Source organism: Natrix helvetica (assembly GCF_964273705.1).
Source record: "Natrix helvetica genome assembly, chromosome: 1".
In the NCBI taxonomy this organism is placed as follows: domain Eukaryota; kingdom Metazoa; phylum Chordata; class Lepidosauria; order Squamata; family Natricidae; genus Natrix; species Natrix helvetica.
This window is the reverse complement of record NC_138548.1, coordinates 257,260,312-257,278,491: the sequence shown is the minus strand read 5'-3', so window position 1 is coordinate 257,278,491 and position 18,180 is coordinate 257,260,312. Positions and strand designations below refer to the sequence as shown.

The window sequence follows — 18,180 nt, the reverse complement described above, 5'->3', positions numbered from 1 at the left end:
CCACTATTAACTGTATTAGATGCTCAGTGGCATGCAACAGAACAGTACAATTAAAATATCCATAGTACAAAATATTAAGAGAAGCAGCTTGGTGTAGTGGTTAAAGCACCCTGCAAGAAACTGGGAGACTATCATTCCAGCCCAAAATGAATTAGATGACCAGTCATTCTCAGCCTTAGAAAGAAGGCAATGGCAAACCACTTCTAAAATCTTGCCAAAAAAATCCCTGCAGAGATGCATCCAGGCAGATATCAGGAGTCAACATGAGACAGAAACAAAGAAACAAATTTACAATAATACATTCAGTGGAAAAACAACAACAATTCAATAGGAAAGAGGTAAACAGGCCAGCAACCTGCTGGAACCATCTATGAGTCTGCCAAAGCTCTGGAAGATCTCTGTATTAAAATCTTCTGAAAGTTCATTTCTACAGGGGCTAATCTCCATTCCACTCATTTCACATGCTAGTAAAATTATGCTCAAAATCCTACAAGCTAGGCTCCAGCAGTATGCAGACCAAGAACTACCAGAAGTACAGGCAGGATTTGGAAAAGGCAGAGGAACTAGAGATCAAATTGCCAACATATATTGGATCACGGAGAAAGCTAGGGAGTTCCAGAAAGACATCTACTTCTGCTTCATTAACTATGCTAAAGCCTTTGATTGTATGGATCACAACAAATTATAGCAAGTTCTTAAAGAGATGTGAGTACCAGACCATCTTATTTGTCTCTTGAGAAGCCTATATGAGGGTCAAGAAGCAACAGTGAGAACTGAACATGGAACCACTGATTCGTTCAAAATTGGGAAAGGAGTCCAGCAAGGTGTATGTCACCCCGCCTTAACTTATAATTTAACTTATATGCAGAGCACATCCTGAGAAAGGCGAGGCTAGATGAATCAAAAATTGGAATTAAGATTGCCAGGAGAAATATCAACAACCTTAGATATGCAGATGATACCACTCTAATGGCAAAAAGTGAAGAGGAACTAAAGATCCTCTTGATGCGGGTGAAGAAGGAGTGCAAAAGTTGGCTTGAAACTTGACATTAAGAAAACTAAGATTATGGCATCCAGCCCTCTCAATCCCTGACAAATAGATAGGGAAGAAATGGAGATAGTGACAGATTTTATTTTCCTGGGCTCCAACATCACCACAGGTGGGGAGTGCAGCCAAGAAATTAAAAGACGCTTGCTCCTGGGGAGGGAAGCTAGGCAAATCTAGACAGCATACTAACAAGCAGAGACGTCACAAAAGTGTGTATAGTCAAGGCTATGGTTTTCCCAGTTGCAATATATGGCTATAAAAGTTGGACCATAAGAAAGGCTGAGTGCCAAAGAATTGAGATATTTGAACTATGGTGCTGGAGAAGACTCCTGCGAGTTCTGTGGACTGCAAGGTGATCAAACAGGTCAGTCCTAGAGGAGATCAAACCTGGCTGCTTTTTAGAAGGCCAGATCCTGAAGATGAAACTCAAATACTTTGGCCACCTAATGAGAAGTGGTGGAGAAGAGCCTAATGCTGGGAAAGATTGAGGGAAAAAGAAAAAGGGGATGACAGAGAATGAGGTGTTTGGATGGAGTCACTGAAGCAGTAAGCATGAGCTTAAATGGACTCCAGAGGTAGAGGACAGAAAGGCCTGGAGGAACGTTGTCCATGGGATTGCGATGGGTCGGACACGACTTCGCAACTAATAACAAAATCTGCATGGGAAGACTGTTTCAAAGCAAGGTCATTAACAAGAAAAGCCATCCTAGCTATAGGCTCCCCTTATTTTGTGGAAATCGAGTTGTTTATTTGAAGGTATGTGTACCAGACATAGAGGAATGAAAGAAGTTTCCTGGAATTACTTCAGCATCAAGCCATATAAGGGTTATGTAGAATTTTAAAAAACACTTAAAAACTGAGCCCCCAAGTCTCCTTTATGTGGGGGACCATCAACAGTTTGTTCCAAGATGTTTGTACCTGAGCCTTAATGAGGCTCTGTAATAGAGAAGGTTGCCCTGAGAAGGAACCACACTACAGCCTCATTAAGGCTGTAGGAAGCACCACCACTTGAAATGAGGCTACCTCCCAGATCTCACCTTACACACTCTTCTGATCCCACTTAGAATCCAGGATGGGAGTGAATCTAGCCTACAAATGTAGAATCATAGTAGAACACACTATTTCATTGGAGGCCATAGGCCAAAAGGAGACCTAGCTAACATGACACAATGCTGTTCCGATGATATCCACTGATGAATTTGGGCAACTTTGTTGTGCAGAATGGTCGTAGCTACCCAGTGAATGGCTGTATATCAGAGTTCCCCAACCTTTTCGGCTTTGCAGGCTAGCAGGGGTGGTGGTGGAAGAGAGAGGAGGTGGTTCTGCGCAAGTGGTGGACAAGCATTTGTGTGCACACAGCTCCATTTGCGTGAGTGGCAGGCACATGCACTCCCCACTCATGTAAATGGAGCGCACAAACTCACCCACTATTTACACAAGTGGGGATGTGCATGCACTCACCCATCACTTCCTCAGCCCAATTCCAAACGGCTCAAGGCCCGGGGGTGGGCCACAGTCTATGGGGGACCCCCTGCTGTACATTATTTTCCAAATGAAATTGCTCACTCTAAACAAAATACAGCCAGCTGACAGCATGGTGATAGTGATAATTAAGGAAGCATACAACTTTATCTTCCTTATTATACTTGAGTTTGTATATGGCTTCAGTCAGATTCACTTTTCATCTTGTTCCACTAGTGCTCTAGGCACTGTTTCACCTTCCAGACCTCCACAATAAACCAAGGAAATATCTGGGCTTGGTAAAACAGATGCTACTTAGGAACAATTATCTCAAGAGCAAGAGTCATCTTTTAATCAGCAACTAACCTATATAGGAATATGTGGTTGCATGAAAAGAATGAGAGGAATAGATGGTGCCTAGGAAACAAGCAAACAAACAAACAAGAGAGGCAAGGGCCCCCAGTGGCTTGCTAGAAAACTCCCCAAGTGTCCAAATGGAATCCATACAAATGCATCAGATACTGTACGTGGATGAGATGTCGAAATCAGCCCATTTCCCCAGTGGAGATTTTGGATAGAATCAGTTTTAGCTGATCCGGGAAACAATCAAACACCGAAAAGGTCTGAGTATAAAGCTCTCTGTATCCACAGATCCTAACATCTGCTCTGAGGCAAAACCAAGCTCTAGCATATGCTTCTTTAATATGTCAAGCCAGAGATCAGCGTGGACAAACCTGGGATCCCCATGGAGGCTATGAACTTCCAAGTTTTCGAGAATTGCACTATCAACCTCAAGCACTCCCCTACAGCTTTCCTGATCATGTAATTCCTGACCTTTCTCCTTTCTTTCTCTTGGTGGGCAGAGGTTCTGATGTACTTGATCAACCTGATATGAAATATTCTAGGTTTGAGACTGGAGTACACACTATTCGCAGCCAGTGCAAACAGGTTCATCAGGAAAAATATATTGTAATAACATATGGACCCAAACCCTTTTCTTGTAGTTCCCAGATTTCCAAGTGGAAATTTTCAAAGATAGATGTGTCAGTCATAGGGAGAGAGAGAGAGAGAGAGAGATTGATTATCTATATTTCACATCAGATTCCAGGAAATCTTAGGTTTATCCGTATAGTTATCATGATCACATCCCCATGCAGAAAAAAAAGTTTGTCCTTTTGACAACTTACTGCCAGAATATTGCTTGCTTCTGCAACAGGCAAACAAATAGGTGCTCTGAAGAGCTAAGATAATATTTACATTTGCAATAAAAAGAAAAGCATTACAGTCTATAGAAAAGAATGTGATAGATAATTTGTAGAACAGATGTAAGCCTGTGGTTGCTTTTATGTTTGTACATTACAGTGTATATTATTTTATTATGCTTTGCTGATGTTTATTAGGATTCCAGGCACTGATGAATTTCAATTATTATCCTGTTCACTATTTTACGTTTTACACTGTTGACCAACTAGTCAACAGAAAACTAGTTCTCTGAAATATAATAAACACACATTTTTCTGTGTCTCCAATGTAGCTCAGGGCCTTGCCTTTCTCATATAATTTACCTTTTTTGACTTGCTAATTGAGAGATGTTCTCTAATTATAGGTTACTGCCTAATAGTCTTGATTAGATGAATCCCCAATATGAATTCATACATCCTATTTGGTTCGTGTTTGCATAGATACTGCATTCTATATACGAGAAAAAAACTGTAAAAATATGTATAATCCATTGCCCATTCCCAGGTAGAGTCACATCTGCATATTTTTGCCTCTTTTCACTTAACACATGTTCATCTATAAGTGTATTCATCAGGCATCTTCATGCATATGGAGATAAAGTTATGGTATTCTACACTCTCTATGGATGAGAGACCACTATTTCTTTTTTCAGCCTGTAAATATTGTTCCTTGAGCAAACTAGGTCAGCCTTAACTATAACACCTACATAGCTGTCCCATACTGAAATAAAAACATGAGGTTTTTAAACAGAATTACAAACTTTCTCCTACCTCCGAGCAGTGGCCCATTTCATTTGATCACAATTTTTTTTTTTACAGAGTTCCTTGACTGAGGTTGCATCTCCTAGGTCCATCTTACTACACAGAACTTGGCCTGCTCCAACTGCTGGGGTTCACTCTCCTGAGATCAATTCCATTCACATTTTCTCTCTTCCATTTCAAAAGGTTAAAAAAAAAACCAACACCTTAAAAATAAAAACCCAGGAAATTCTAGAAGACAGCTGTGCCACACTACATGGACTTGCTATTTTTCAAATACTGCAATGAAATCACAAAGGAAAAGAGTCAAAGTCCTTTTCAAAACTGACAAAACTGCATATGAATGCGTATTTTGCTTGTTGTACAATAATATGCAACTTTATCAGGACTTACAGCTGAAAAGAGACAATCCACTGCACAAATATATACACCCAAGGTAAGCTGCCTAAGAAATTAATACATGGTACCAATAAAGGAGAATATTTGAAGGTCAGGATTGAAACGAGAGGTTTCATTACCCCAGCACTGATGATGTTACCTAGTTAGGGCAATGAAACGTCTGCAAGAAAACAAGCAAACTCAGAGAGCACCAAGGACCCTTCAGAAATTAATATGTTACAAATGCTAACTATATTCCTAGCCTTCAAATAATGAAATTATTAGAGTTGAACTGAACTATCATTAGGCACCTATTGAAACGTTTACTCCTAAACACAGATTTTAGAATAGTGAGCTCTTTGGATATTTAAATTCCAACTTAACACTTCTGTGTTTGTGTAATGTTTAAACTAATATTTGAATCTTCTACAAAATAGAAAAAAAAAGATCTGTTCTATAGTTTCAGGCGCTTGTTCCTTCTTTTATTTGTATGCTTTCAATTGCTTGAGACAAACTAGTCACTTGAAGTTCTTTGTGCTCTCTGAGGTTTGATGTTTGCTGCAGACATTTCATTACCCAACTGGGTAACATGAGAAGTACTAGTGAGTGCCAGTGCCAATCAAACCGTGCCCCTCTGAGAGAAATACCTGTGATTACTTGTCTATAGAAATGAATTCCTTGCAAAGTAAAGGAAGAATATTTACTTCTTTTCACAGGCTATCGAGGCTGCAAGGCTCACAGGTTACCACAGCTGACTAGCAGGTTCTGTTCCATCTGGAGAGGGCTGAACATTGCAACTTCCCTCCGCTTGTTTTTCAATCTGAATTAATATCTTTCCACGTTTTGCTTCACTTCACTTTGCTTGTAAGAGTTAATCAGACTACACAACGAATCATTAGGTTTAGCCTCTGTTTAGAATCAGATAATTGCAGCTGTGTATTTCATTTTTGCATAAATCTACATAGCAAAGTATATTTTTCTTCCCTTGTTTTCTCTACTTTTGCTATTCACTTCCCTAATTGACTCATTATTCCATGAATGAATTTTAATTTTTTCACCTTCATGCTTCATAACTCCCTTTGTCCCATCTACATTTTCTTCATCACTTTGTTCCCCTTCTTCTTTCACATCCTCTGCCATTCAACAGTTAATGTGACAGGCTATCATCACAGCAGCTCCAAAAGCTGAAAATAAAGGTTCCCTGAAATTATTTCTCCACTCCATATGCACACAGATAAATCAGGGTACAATTAGAGCTTGAGTTATTCAAGGTCACAGAAATCGTCTTTAAAAGAATAAGGATGAAGTGGGATTTCATTGTCATTCCTTATTTCTGTGTTTTCATTTATGCTTAAATATTTGATTATGACTTTGGACATCATGTCCAAAGAAAATGATACACTCAAAGAAAACGATAATTTTTAAAAATTTCTTTAGGTCTTAAGCACTTTACTATATCATATTTATACAACTTATTTGTTGCGTATGTCTTGGAACTATAAATGACCAAATAAAAATCCCATGACTTTAATAGGTGATTTCTTACAATTTTATAACAGTTAAACTAATAGAAACTAATGTAAAAGAAAAAGGAAAAGGAAATCAAAGAAAGAGCTGGAAGGAAGGAAGGAAGGAAGGAAGGAAGGAAGGAAGGAAGGAAGGAAGGAAGGAAGGAAGGAAAGGAGGGAGGGAGGGACCTTCCAATTTTCATTACAATAGTTATAAAAAAATTATAAATTTACACTCTGAGGTTAAAAACACAACTCATTTTTCCTATAATATATCTTGTCTAACCATCAAAATCATATATCATACATTTATTTATTTTTTCTGTTTCACAAAAAGCAAAGTCAATCCAGCATAATTCGTCTCTCTGCAGGGTGTTGTAATGATCCCATCCTCTTCTTCTTTCTTGCCATTTTTAGAGTAAGTTGCCATTAGGAAAGGGTCTCAAATAAGGGAAAAGGAAAAACAACAGGTGCCTTCTTTATGCTTGGAGTAGTCAATGAAATGTTTGCTGTTGGATTGTTAACAATATTAAAATTGACAGAAGAGTTCTATAGAGAACCTTCGGCATAACTGATATAGGAATGGCCCATTTTGGGAAAGCAAATCATAGAAGAATTGAAATTGTCATAATCATTAACAAAGAAGCATCTAAAGTCAGTGCTTGAATACAAACAAACAAAATGAGAGGATGTCAAAGCCACACCAATCAGTATTAGTGATTCAAGTCTGTGCTCCACCACAGATGCAGAGGAAGCAAATATTCAATATGCTGACATGAAATCCTTGTTGATAGACTTCCATCTCCCCATCCAAGAAAGATATCATAGTCATCATAGGCAAGGGAAATTCTAACAATGGAATGAAAACAGTGTCTAGAGTAATGGAAATATTTTGCTTTAATGTGCAGAATAAAACAAGGGACTGCCTGATAAAGAGTTCTGCAGAATACTTTTTTAAAAATAGAAAATACCTTTTCAAACAATCTAAATGACAAATCTAAACATGGGCATTACCAGGCAGACATCAGTAGTATCATAATAAAATTATGGTGGCAGCTGCTTCCAGAATTGTACCAGGTGGCCGAGTAACAAAGTGACCGATTCCAGAGACGAAAAAGCTCCAGAGCTTTTCAAAAATCAAGTGAGGAGGAGGAGTGGGGCCTGGTGCAGTTTGAAGCAGACAGGAAGACTACAGGGATCCAAGGATGGGGAAAGGCCCGCAGGGCTGTGTGTGTGTGTGTGTGTGTGTGTGTGTGTGTGTGTGTGTGTGTGTGTGTAAAGGTCTGCAGGGTTTTGGGTGGGGGAAGGTCTGCAGGAGTTAAAGGGCAGGAAGTAGAGTATAGGATTTCTCATGGTATGGGGGAGGACTTGGGAGGCCTGGGGCAGGTGAGCTGGGTCTATGCTTAGCCTCACAAGGCCTCCCCCATAGAGGCTCCCTATGCTCTGTGTAACAACCTGCATGTTCATTTAGTAGAGGACAGGGAATGTTAAGCGAGGCCATCTTGCCTAATGTCCATCGTGACATGCAACCATAAAGGGGGGCTTCATTACAATTATATGTTGAGGACTACTACAAATTTTCATGAATCAGCCCACCATGAAGAAACAAAACAGCTACTTCACAAATGCATGATTCAGCGGTCCATCTGCCTTTGAAAGACAAAAGGTCTTTTGAAGATAGAAAAGTCTACATTCTGGACAGAGAGGACCAATGCTTTTGAAAAAGAGGTCAAAAGAGACCATTATATTTGAATATTCCTGTCTCAATGGAAGGGGGGATACAATATCTGTTGTCTACAACATAGACCTTTTAGCAGTTCCAAGAAGATTCCACACCCATTTGCACTGTTACTCAGGTGACTCTGAGGATACAGATAACTCCAAGTGGCCGCAAGGATTCTGAAAGAGCTAATGACTGACCTTCAGAGTGCTAACGAGAATATAAACTGAAGAAGCTTCTAGTATGAAAAGTGAAATATTTTGAAAGAAAAAAACAAAGTCCAGTTGCTTTTTGAAAAGCATCTTTGGACAACCATGACCTGGAAGATTGAGAATCTCCATAGACATTTAGCCCACCTGATGTGTATGTTGAAGAATTTGTATGGTCATCAGGAAGTAACAATTAGAATGGAATATAGAACAACTAATTTGTTTACAATTGGGAAAGTTGTATTCTGTCAACCTATCTATTTAATTTCTATGCAGCCTACATCATGAGAAATACTGGATTAGAGAAAATCATCAAATTGTTGGGAAAACAACATCAAAATATCCGTTATGTTGATAGTTCACTTGATGGCTGAAGAAAGAATTAAGGAATCTCTCCTTGAAGATAAAAGAATATATATAAAAGTCTATAGTCTGAAATATATACATACATATGTACATACATACATATATATGTATATTTCATAGATACACACACTTATCAGCATGCAAGTAAAATGGAGAAGAAGCTGAAGCAATACCAGACTTTATCTTCGTAGGCTAAAAAAAGTCACAAGGACATTAGCTACTTGGATGAAATCTAACAAACAATATTTTATCTAGTGCAACAGAAATTATACTGAGAGCAAAGTTGTATACTGCATTGTCAAGGCAACGGTCTTCCCAGTCTTAATATATACAATGAAAACTGGACCATCAGGAAGGTTGACGGGAGAAAAATCAATGCCTTTGAATGTTTGAGAAGATGGTTGAGAAGACTTTGAACTGAAAGAAGAACAGATAATTCAATACTTGTTGAAGTAAAACAAGACTGTTCACTGGAAGCACTAATTATGAAGTTAAAATGTAAATATATTGTTCACATAAGGCAGAAACAAGAGTCTTTGGAGAAGACCTTGATACCTGGAAAAAATCAAAGGCAATCAGAAGCCAATAGAAAACAAGGTGGTTAGGTACAATCTTTCATTACCCAAATAAACCTAAAACATTCAAAGAAACAGTTAATGATGGAAAGTTCTGGTGAACTGTTGCCATCATAAGAAAAAGAGTTGGAATCAACTGTGATTAAATGGCAGCACTGCTGCTGGGTTTTTTAATAGCAGGATAAATCACCTAGAGAATTTTAAATAGTCCAGTTTATAAAGAATTGTAATACACAATCTACCAAATGTGTGGTAAAATTGACAGGTTGATAAACAAAGTTGATGTGCTGCATTGATTAAACCTGATCTTCTTTCTGTAATTGTAGGAGTCCTTTTGTGCTTTCTGCAATTTCTAGAAGATATTATATTTGGAATTTATAGTGTTTTCTAGGATTAGGGAACTAACAAGCCAATTTCCAATCTTAAATAGTTTTTTTATGCTGGCAGAGACTCCTTGGCAATTATAGCTATGTGAATATCAGGCCCATTTAGCTAAATATATTTGTCAGGTCTGTTCATTTTCTTGGATATTATCTCACCAAATTCAAATCAGTATGTAATTAAATCTAAACCTCAGAATTATCCTTTGCTTGCTTTGTAGAACAGTGAGCAGCTGAGAAGGCAGGAAATATTTCACAATAAAATATTAATATTTTGGTTTTGTTATTTATTACAATAAACATATGGTTCAACTGATTCACTGCATCTTTATAGGCTTCAGAAAAATGGTCTGAAATTCTTTTTAATGTGTTTGTATGTTTCTGGGTGTATACATGACATTGAGAGGGAAACACATGATGTAATGGTATAAAGAAAAATCTCATATTAGCTTTGAAAATCAATAAACAATCATAAAACATTATTTAAAAATCAGAGCCTCTTAAAATAATAATTAAAAAGAAGCAGGTATAGAGAAAATCTGTTCGATGTAATAATATATTCAGTTGCCTGATAATCAGTGTTTATGTCCTTTAAGAGAAAGATAAAAGAGCCCAGGGTAGAAAGCCGCACGGAAAAAGGACAACAAGATATATAAGGAGAAGTGAAATATCAATTTAATATTAGGTAAGTCCTATATTAATTTTCAGCAGAACAAAGAAATTTGATTGATTAATTTAAATAAAGCATGATTCTCGGTTCATTATTTTTAACACTACAGAGGGAGAACATTAGGGTGAAAAATAAGGGAAAGAACATGTATACGGAGACCATAATCACATCGTCCAAGATTGTACAACTGGTTATAGAGAACGCAGGATACATGATCATATTCAGACTTTTGGCACATAAATACAGGACATGAGAAAATGCCTTTACTTAACCTGAAGCGTTTCAGTCTTAAAACAGTAAGTGGGATTGGAAATTTTAGCAGGTGTCTGTCATACAAGCATGAGAGAAACTGCACCTGCTGAAATTCCCTCTTCCAGGCAGCTATTAAACACACTGGCATCCTGTCTCACTTTGGTCCTCGTTGCACTATAAAGGAAACATACAGAAGGGATTATCCAAAGCTTGGCTCCATGAAAAAAAGGATACAGTACAATGAACATGACAGAGCTATTGCCAAATATCCAGTACAGGATGTTCTGCATTTTGTTTGCAGTGTCTCAGTTGCTTCCTGTGCATAGCAATGCATGTGCCAGCTTGAAAAGGGACCTCTGTGCCTGCTGAGAAATGGCAAACGGACTCTCTACAGCCTTTCATATTCAGTCACATTCTTGTGCTCCCAGAGCAAACGAACACATTTTGTGAAATTTTACTTAAAAGCCACGCACAGAAATGAACACTTAAGTTCCCAATAAAAAATAAAAACAAGACACCAGTGATGTAGAAAACCTATTTATGTGGCTAGCTTGATGCAGTAAAACAGTATATAAGCTCTAGGCATACATCGGAGTATCACTAACAGCTTCAAAAGGTTAGTTCAGACCAAAAACACAGAGCAGGATAATGAAGAAGCTACTGCCAAGGTAGCAAGTTAAAAAGAGGATAAGATTCCTGCCACTTTAATTATCATGTGGGACTGGGCACTTTAGCAGATAACACTTCTTAGGCGAAGTACATCTGCTGAAATTTCTCCTTTGAATCAACTGTTAAATGTGTGGGAGCTCTGCGTCCTTTTGTATATACCTGCCCTATTTTATTATTCCATCAAACAGGAGAGAGGAACATGATCAAGAGACTTGAGACATCCAATACTTTTGGTCTGAAGACACAAATGAAAAAAATAATCTGCCTACACCTTACTTGGTCACAGCCATCCTATCCCATTAAAGATACTAACATGGAAAATACAGCCTTGGCTTGAACAGGATTTAGGTATCTATTAAAATATTCATGAAATCACAACAATCATAAAATATAGACTTGGAAGGTGCCATTTCGGTCATTGAATCCAACCCCTGCTCACTACAGGAGTTCAGATTAAGCATCCCTGACAGATGGCTGTACACCTCTGCTTGAAAATATTGAGTGATTCACCCTGTCACTGCAGCCTTCTCAAACTGTTTCTCTCCACCACCTTTTCCCTGGTGTATTTAATTGCTTTGATTGTAACTCTAAATACACACTTTGATTTATTTACAGAGCTTTCAATACCTGAATATAGCCGAGTATCGTGGTAATCAGGATGGTTAAAATCATACTAAGGAACAAACTATTAATTTCATCTTAATGCCCTAAAAATGTACCAGTTGGTAATTATTTATTTATTTATCAGTATTCCTGTTTCCATATTGCCTAGTAAACAGCTAGGGACAAGCCAGCTTATTCTGAAATTTGCATATGGTGTGCACCCCCTCTGTGTGTGTGTGTGTCTGTCAGTGGTGGGTTTCAAAATTTTTTAGAACCTCTTCTGTAGGTGTGGCCTGCTTTGTGGGAGTGGCTTGCTGGCCATGTGACTGGGTGGGAGTGGCTTGGCAGTCATGTGACTGGGTGGGCATGGCCAACTTGTAAAATGTGGTGAAACTCACTTAACAATGCTCTTGCTTAGCAACCAAAATGTTGGCTCAGAAACTCTGGCATTCGAAGCACACAAGTCTTAAAGCTGTCAGGTTACAAGACCCTTGCACCCCTAACCCTTTAGAAAAACAGCTTTAAGACTTGTGGACTTCAACTCCCAGAATTCCTCCTCTCACTCTTCATCTTGATGATGGCAGGGGGAGGGAATTGGAACCGGTTTTAAATGGCACTGTAGATTTGTGGAACCACTTCTATAGAAGAGGTTAGAACTGTAAGGAACCCACCCCTGGTGTGTGTATCTGTGTGTGTGTGAGAGAGAGAGGGGGGGGAGAGAGATTTCTTCTAAGCAGCTGCCTGCAAGTCCGGGGTCCCTCTTTCCCCCCAGATCAACTGAGTATTGGTTGGTCCATTGGTACAGTACAACTGGAATTCACTGACCTGACATTGTGGGCTGAGAGAGAGAGAGACTGTTCTAAAGTTACCCAGTAGACTTTGATACCTACGGCAGGATCAGAGTCTTCTGGTTTCTAGTCTGGTGCCTTAACCACTAGACTAAATTTACTGAATCTGGTTTTGGATTAATTTACTGCAACAATATATACAGATCTGTCTTTCTACAACATGTCCTGCTCATTGTAACAATATTACAGGGATGGTAATAATTTCACTCAGCACTTTAAGATTTTTGATAGAACCAGCACTAGTTTCAAGAGATCAACACACAAATAACTTTGGGAGAAAGATGGCACACCATGTGTCTGGTTCTGATCATCACAATACAAAAAAAAAAAAAAAAGATTCTGAGGCCCTAGAAAGAGTTCAGAGAAAAGTAACAAGGGTGATAAGTGTCTGTAGTTTCTCAGATCAATTTTTTCCGCTTTTTTGAAGATTGGAACGATATCAGCTCTATCCCAGTCATCTGCTAGTTCCTTGGTGCTCTTTGAAAAAGATGGTTCAGTGATTCCAAGATCACCTCTGCCAGCTCCTTTCGTATCGTGGGGTGTACTAGTCCAGGAAATTTGAACTAGTCCTACAGTAGACAGGGTACTCTTACCTAAATCCTTGCCTATCTTCACCTGCATTCCTGCTTTACTTTCCACAGTTTTGATTTTGATAGGTTGGAGGTTTTTTTTTCCTTTTGCATGAACATAGATGCAAATAATAAATCTCCCTGCTGCCTGTCATCTTCTTGCTACCTCCTCCCATTAATGGGCTGACCATTTCCTTGACTTTTTTTCTTGCTCCTGATCTATTTAAAGGAATGGTTTTTGTAATTATTTTTAGCTTTTGTTGCAAGCCTTAGTTCATTCTGAGCTTTGGCTTTCCTGATTCTGTTCTTGCAGATTTGGGTTATTTGCTGATATTCTGTTCTAGTTATATGCCCCTCTTTCAATTTTTTTATACTTGTCCGTTTTGTCCCTCCCTTTGTCAGACAGCTCTCTGTGCAACCATATTGGTCTCATCTGGTGTCATAGTTTTCTCTCTGTGTTGTATTGTTTTTGTTTGGTCTTTATTATCTCATTTTTCAGAGCATCCTGAACTGCCTTTCCCTCTAGGATTTCCACCCATAGAGGCCTTCTAATTCTCTCACTTAGTTTGTTGAAGTCAGCTCCCTTAATGTCTAAACTCTAATCTAACTTTGTTCAGTTGTTCAGTGGCTGTATTATGATGAATTCTAGTGTGGCATGGTTACTCTCCCCCAAAGTTCCTACAACTTCCAGTCTCTCAATCATTTCATCCCTATTAGTGAAAATTAAGTTCAGTATAGTTGACCCTCTAGTTCCTTCCTCCACTTCCTGAATGATAAAGTTACCATCTGGGCTCATCAGGAACCTGTTCATTCTCCAACTTAATGCAGTTTGTTTCCCAGTTGATGTCAGGGTAGTTAGAGCCCCCCATTACTAAAGTGGGATGTTTCCCGCGTATCTCAGCTAACTGATTTGTAAAAAAAAAAAAGATTTGTCCATTTCCTTTGCTTGGTTGGGTAGCCTCTGTAATATACAGTTATAACAAGGTCATTTCTTTTTAACCTAATATTCATCCAAATACTTTCAAGCAGACTTTCATCCTTGGTATCATGTGTTTTTGCACAGCTGTAGTAATTCTTTACATACAGTGCCAATCCTCCTCCTCTTTTGTTGGGTCTGTTTCTTTTGAACAAATTATATCTTCCTAGTAATATATTCTAATCTTGGGTTCCATCCTATCAAGTTTCTATAATAGTAACAATATCATTCCTGCCCACATGTACTATGGCTCCGTTCTCCCTGTTTGTTCCCCATACTTTGAGCAGTGAAGGCCTTCTTACTTTTAGTCCTTCACTGATGAAAATAGGTTATGTAGGTTTTCAGCACAAAAACCTAGAAATACTTCCAATTCATCTTATTAAGTTAGCTAAAGCAAACATAGTTTTTTTGGTTTTTGTTTTTGTTTAAAATGGAACCTACATCATCAAGCACTATCCCTTACTTCAGTATGTTACTGGATAAGACGTTTCAGGCTGCTGAACTGGCTCCAGTGTTATTACCTGTAATGTCAGCTGACTCTGGAGATTTTAAGCCAATGATAAGCAATATTTCCATGTTGTAAAAATGTCAACACCCTCATTTTTGTTAATCACATTTCTAAAGACATAGGAGGAGGAAATTTTTTATCATATGACACTTTTGTGACTGGTATTTCATAGGAATTCAGTTACACCCCACATTTCTTTATGTTTGCAGGAACAGGGAAATAGTTACTTTTGCATTAACCACTGTCTCAAATACTTCCCTAGGAAACAAAGCAAATTTGTTGAATAGTTATTTGTATAGACCACATAAAAAACTGTATTCCATAATCCATTGCCTGTAACAGTGAAATAGGGTTGCTGATTTGCCATGCTAGGACTACCGTGTTTCCCTGAAAATAAGACAGGGTCTTATTTTCTTTTGACCACTCCTCCCCCCAAATAAGCACTTGGCCTTATTTTCGGGGAGGTCTAATTATTTTTGAGGTGCAGGAGGCAGCGAGAGTGATTACCTCATGGCTCCTGCTGTTTTGCAATATTTTTTGGGAGGGCTTATTTTCAGGAAAAGGCTTATTTTAGTGCTTGCGCTCAAAAGCCCGATTGGGCTTATTATCCAAGGAGGTGTAATTTTCAGGGAAACAGGGTAGAAGAAGGAAGTGCAGTTAATATTGGAAGCTAGATTGGTGTGTGCTTATTTATTTATTTAGAGAACTTACATGGTTGTCTATCTGCTATAATCATCCTGATAGCTCACAGCAATGGATAAGAACAAGGATAAAAACAAAATCACCTTTCAGGTTATCACCATCATCCCACCGATGCCAGAACAAACAGCCTCCCAGTTCAACCCTCTTCCTAGCCTAGTGCCTGGGGAAGAGCCTGGTCTTCATATCCTTCCAGAAGGCTATAGTATGGATCCCTTAACTATTCCAAAGGGTTAGGGCAGCTATGGAGCAGGTATACCTCTGAGATATCATAAATAGCAACATTTAAGGGAGGGGACCTGGAATACACCTAACCTATCAAACCTAGTAAGATGGATAAATAGCCTCAAGGGGAAAGGCAACCTAGCAGATAATCTGGCCCCTGTAGAGTTTTAAAGGTGAGTTTTATTTTTCATTTGGGAAGCCACTGGGAGCTACAGCAGCTTCCTCAGTGCAGGAATGGGTGCAACTGGCACACAAGATAAATTAGTGCAAAATGCCCCCTGATCATAACTGCCCGTTCTTCCAGAAGGAGCAACAAATCCAGGAGGACACCCAAATTGTGCACCAGAACTGTATAATTGAGTATCATGATACTCATGAAACCAAACCTCATGCCACCAGATGACTTCTTCCAGAAGCCTCATATGGGTGTTAAATAGGAGTGGACAGGAGCCCTGAGCCCCAAGGTACCTAACAGGGGTCTAGATCTGGAGCTTTCCTTTTCCACCATAAATAACTGAAATCAGCCACAAGCAAAGGAGGACAACCACCACAAAACAGTGCTTCCCACTCCCAGTCTCCAGAGCCAGCAAGATACCATGATTGATGGTATTGAAAGCCACAGAAAGATCCAGGCACTGTTTACAGCTGCTCAAGAAAAATAGTGCAACTGCCTTGCCGATTCTCAATATTTATGGGAACCAGGGTTGTACAGTGAATAGAGGGGTTAAACTAAAACCAAGGCTGGATTGCTTGAGAAACTACTAAAATCACATTCCTACTACTTCAAAAGGCTAGGGCAGCAATTGGTGGAAAATGGTTTCAGTTAGCCGCAATTTAATTGAAAATATAGCAGATGATACCTCATCTTTTATCAAAATCCTTAGAATTACTGAATACAGAACTTTCTGTCAGGCTGAACAGGAAAGGCTAAGCTGGATGGCTCAAGGTAATCAGTAGTACCTATATTCCTATGTAATCTTGTAATATTTTAATCACTCCCAACAGACAATATTTGCAATAGAAATGTAAAGAGATGCACTGTCTCAGTCAAAAGCAAAGGGATAGAAGCTGAATAACACACTTTGACTTCACAGCAACGACAGTGATAGCTCAAAATTAGACTATGTATACATTTTTTTCTCTTGGCATAATTTTCAAAGCTGGCAGGCCAGTAACATAATTATAATTAAACTTTGCCAACTAAAGGTTATACCTCTCTGTATCATGTTCGGCTTACATTAGGATTTTTGGAGGGATGAAACAAAACTTCAATCCCAAAACTGACTTTCCTTAGGAATTCCACTGGGCAGAAGACTCTTCACCCTTGGGTCATTTCAGGTTGATTTTGGCTCTCAAAGCTCATTCATCAAGTTAAGCTTAACATTATTCATAGCTATGGTTTTCAAGGACCAGGAGGTTATATGTGTCAGAAGTGTTATAGCACTAGCTGTCCCTTGGACTGACATGCATTTAGATCTTTAGAGTACAACATGCCTGCTTCAAATGCACTTGGGATACCAAACAAGCAAACAAAAATGCTGGGGTTGTTACTACAGCTGCATCCTATAGCTTTTGGACTATCTTCATAAATTTTGACATGGAGTTACAAGTGTCTGCACATTTACCCATTCAGATGTGGAAAATTGCCAAATATAGTTGGGTTATGAATGTAATCGGAGCGCAGAATACTTTAAGCATAAGACTGATGCAAGCAAAGAATATGCAGAGGTTGCTCTGGATTCTTGCAACAGGCAAAGCATACAATTTGTTTGATTTGAAAGCAGAGGAAAGTCAAAGGCTCAATAGCACAAATTCAAAATAAGCAATGAGACTTAATGAAAACTACAAGATGCAATCAATGATCTTTGTTCACAAAGAAGATGAGGTGTGTGTGTGTGTGTGTGTGTGTGTGTGTGTGTCCTTTAGCAACACAGTAATTTGAGATGGGAAATTAGAGCATGCATTCTGCCCTCAAGTGTCCAAAGTGGGAAGTAGCAGAAAATTCCCTCAGTACTTGACATAACATCCATATTTGAAAGCCAAATGTCTAGGATGTGTTACATTTTTCTTCTTGTCTTAGCTGGCCTTTCCAAGGCAACAATGGCCCAATGCTGTATTCACAGGTAAAGTGTCCTTCAACATAGCAGCAAAAATGGATTGTGCTGTTCATATAACTCCCAATCTAAATTTTCCCAAATGTTGCAAATTGGCTCATCTATGGTGAAAATAATAAATACAGTGCCGGAAGAGAAACTCGGCACTGCTTCTAAAATGTTAAGGATGGATTAACCACAGCACTTAACACAGATTTATCTAAAGGCATTTAAGTCAGAAAAAATGGAGGGAGGTATATAATCTATATATTATCTCTATATTATTAGACTAGAGTGGTTAACCAATTCTAAGGGCTGAATCCTTTGGCCAGTAAAAGTTATGCTAGGCTGTCATGTGAAAGAGACAAAAATCCGTTCTCTAATGGGGTTGAAAGTTACAGTTGGGTAGCTCTCACAGAGCCA

General features: G+C 38.7%; 1 protein-coding gene across 1 annotated transcript in view; it reads right to left on the bottom strand.

Annotated features, from left to right (window-relative positions):
• Positions 1-18,180, bottom strand: part of SHISA6 (shisa family member 6) — a 357,081-nt gene that overhangs the window by 291,710 nt on the left and 47,191 nt on the right. The window lies entirely within an intron of this gene.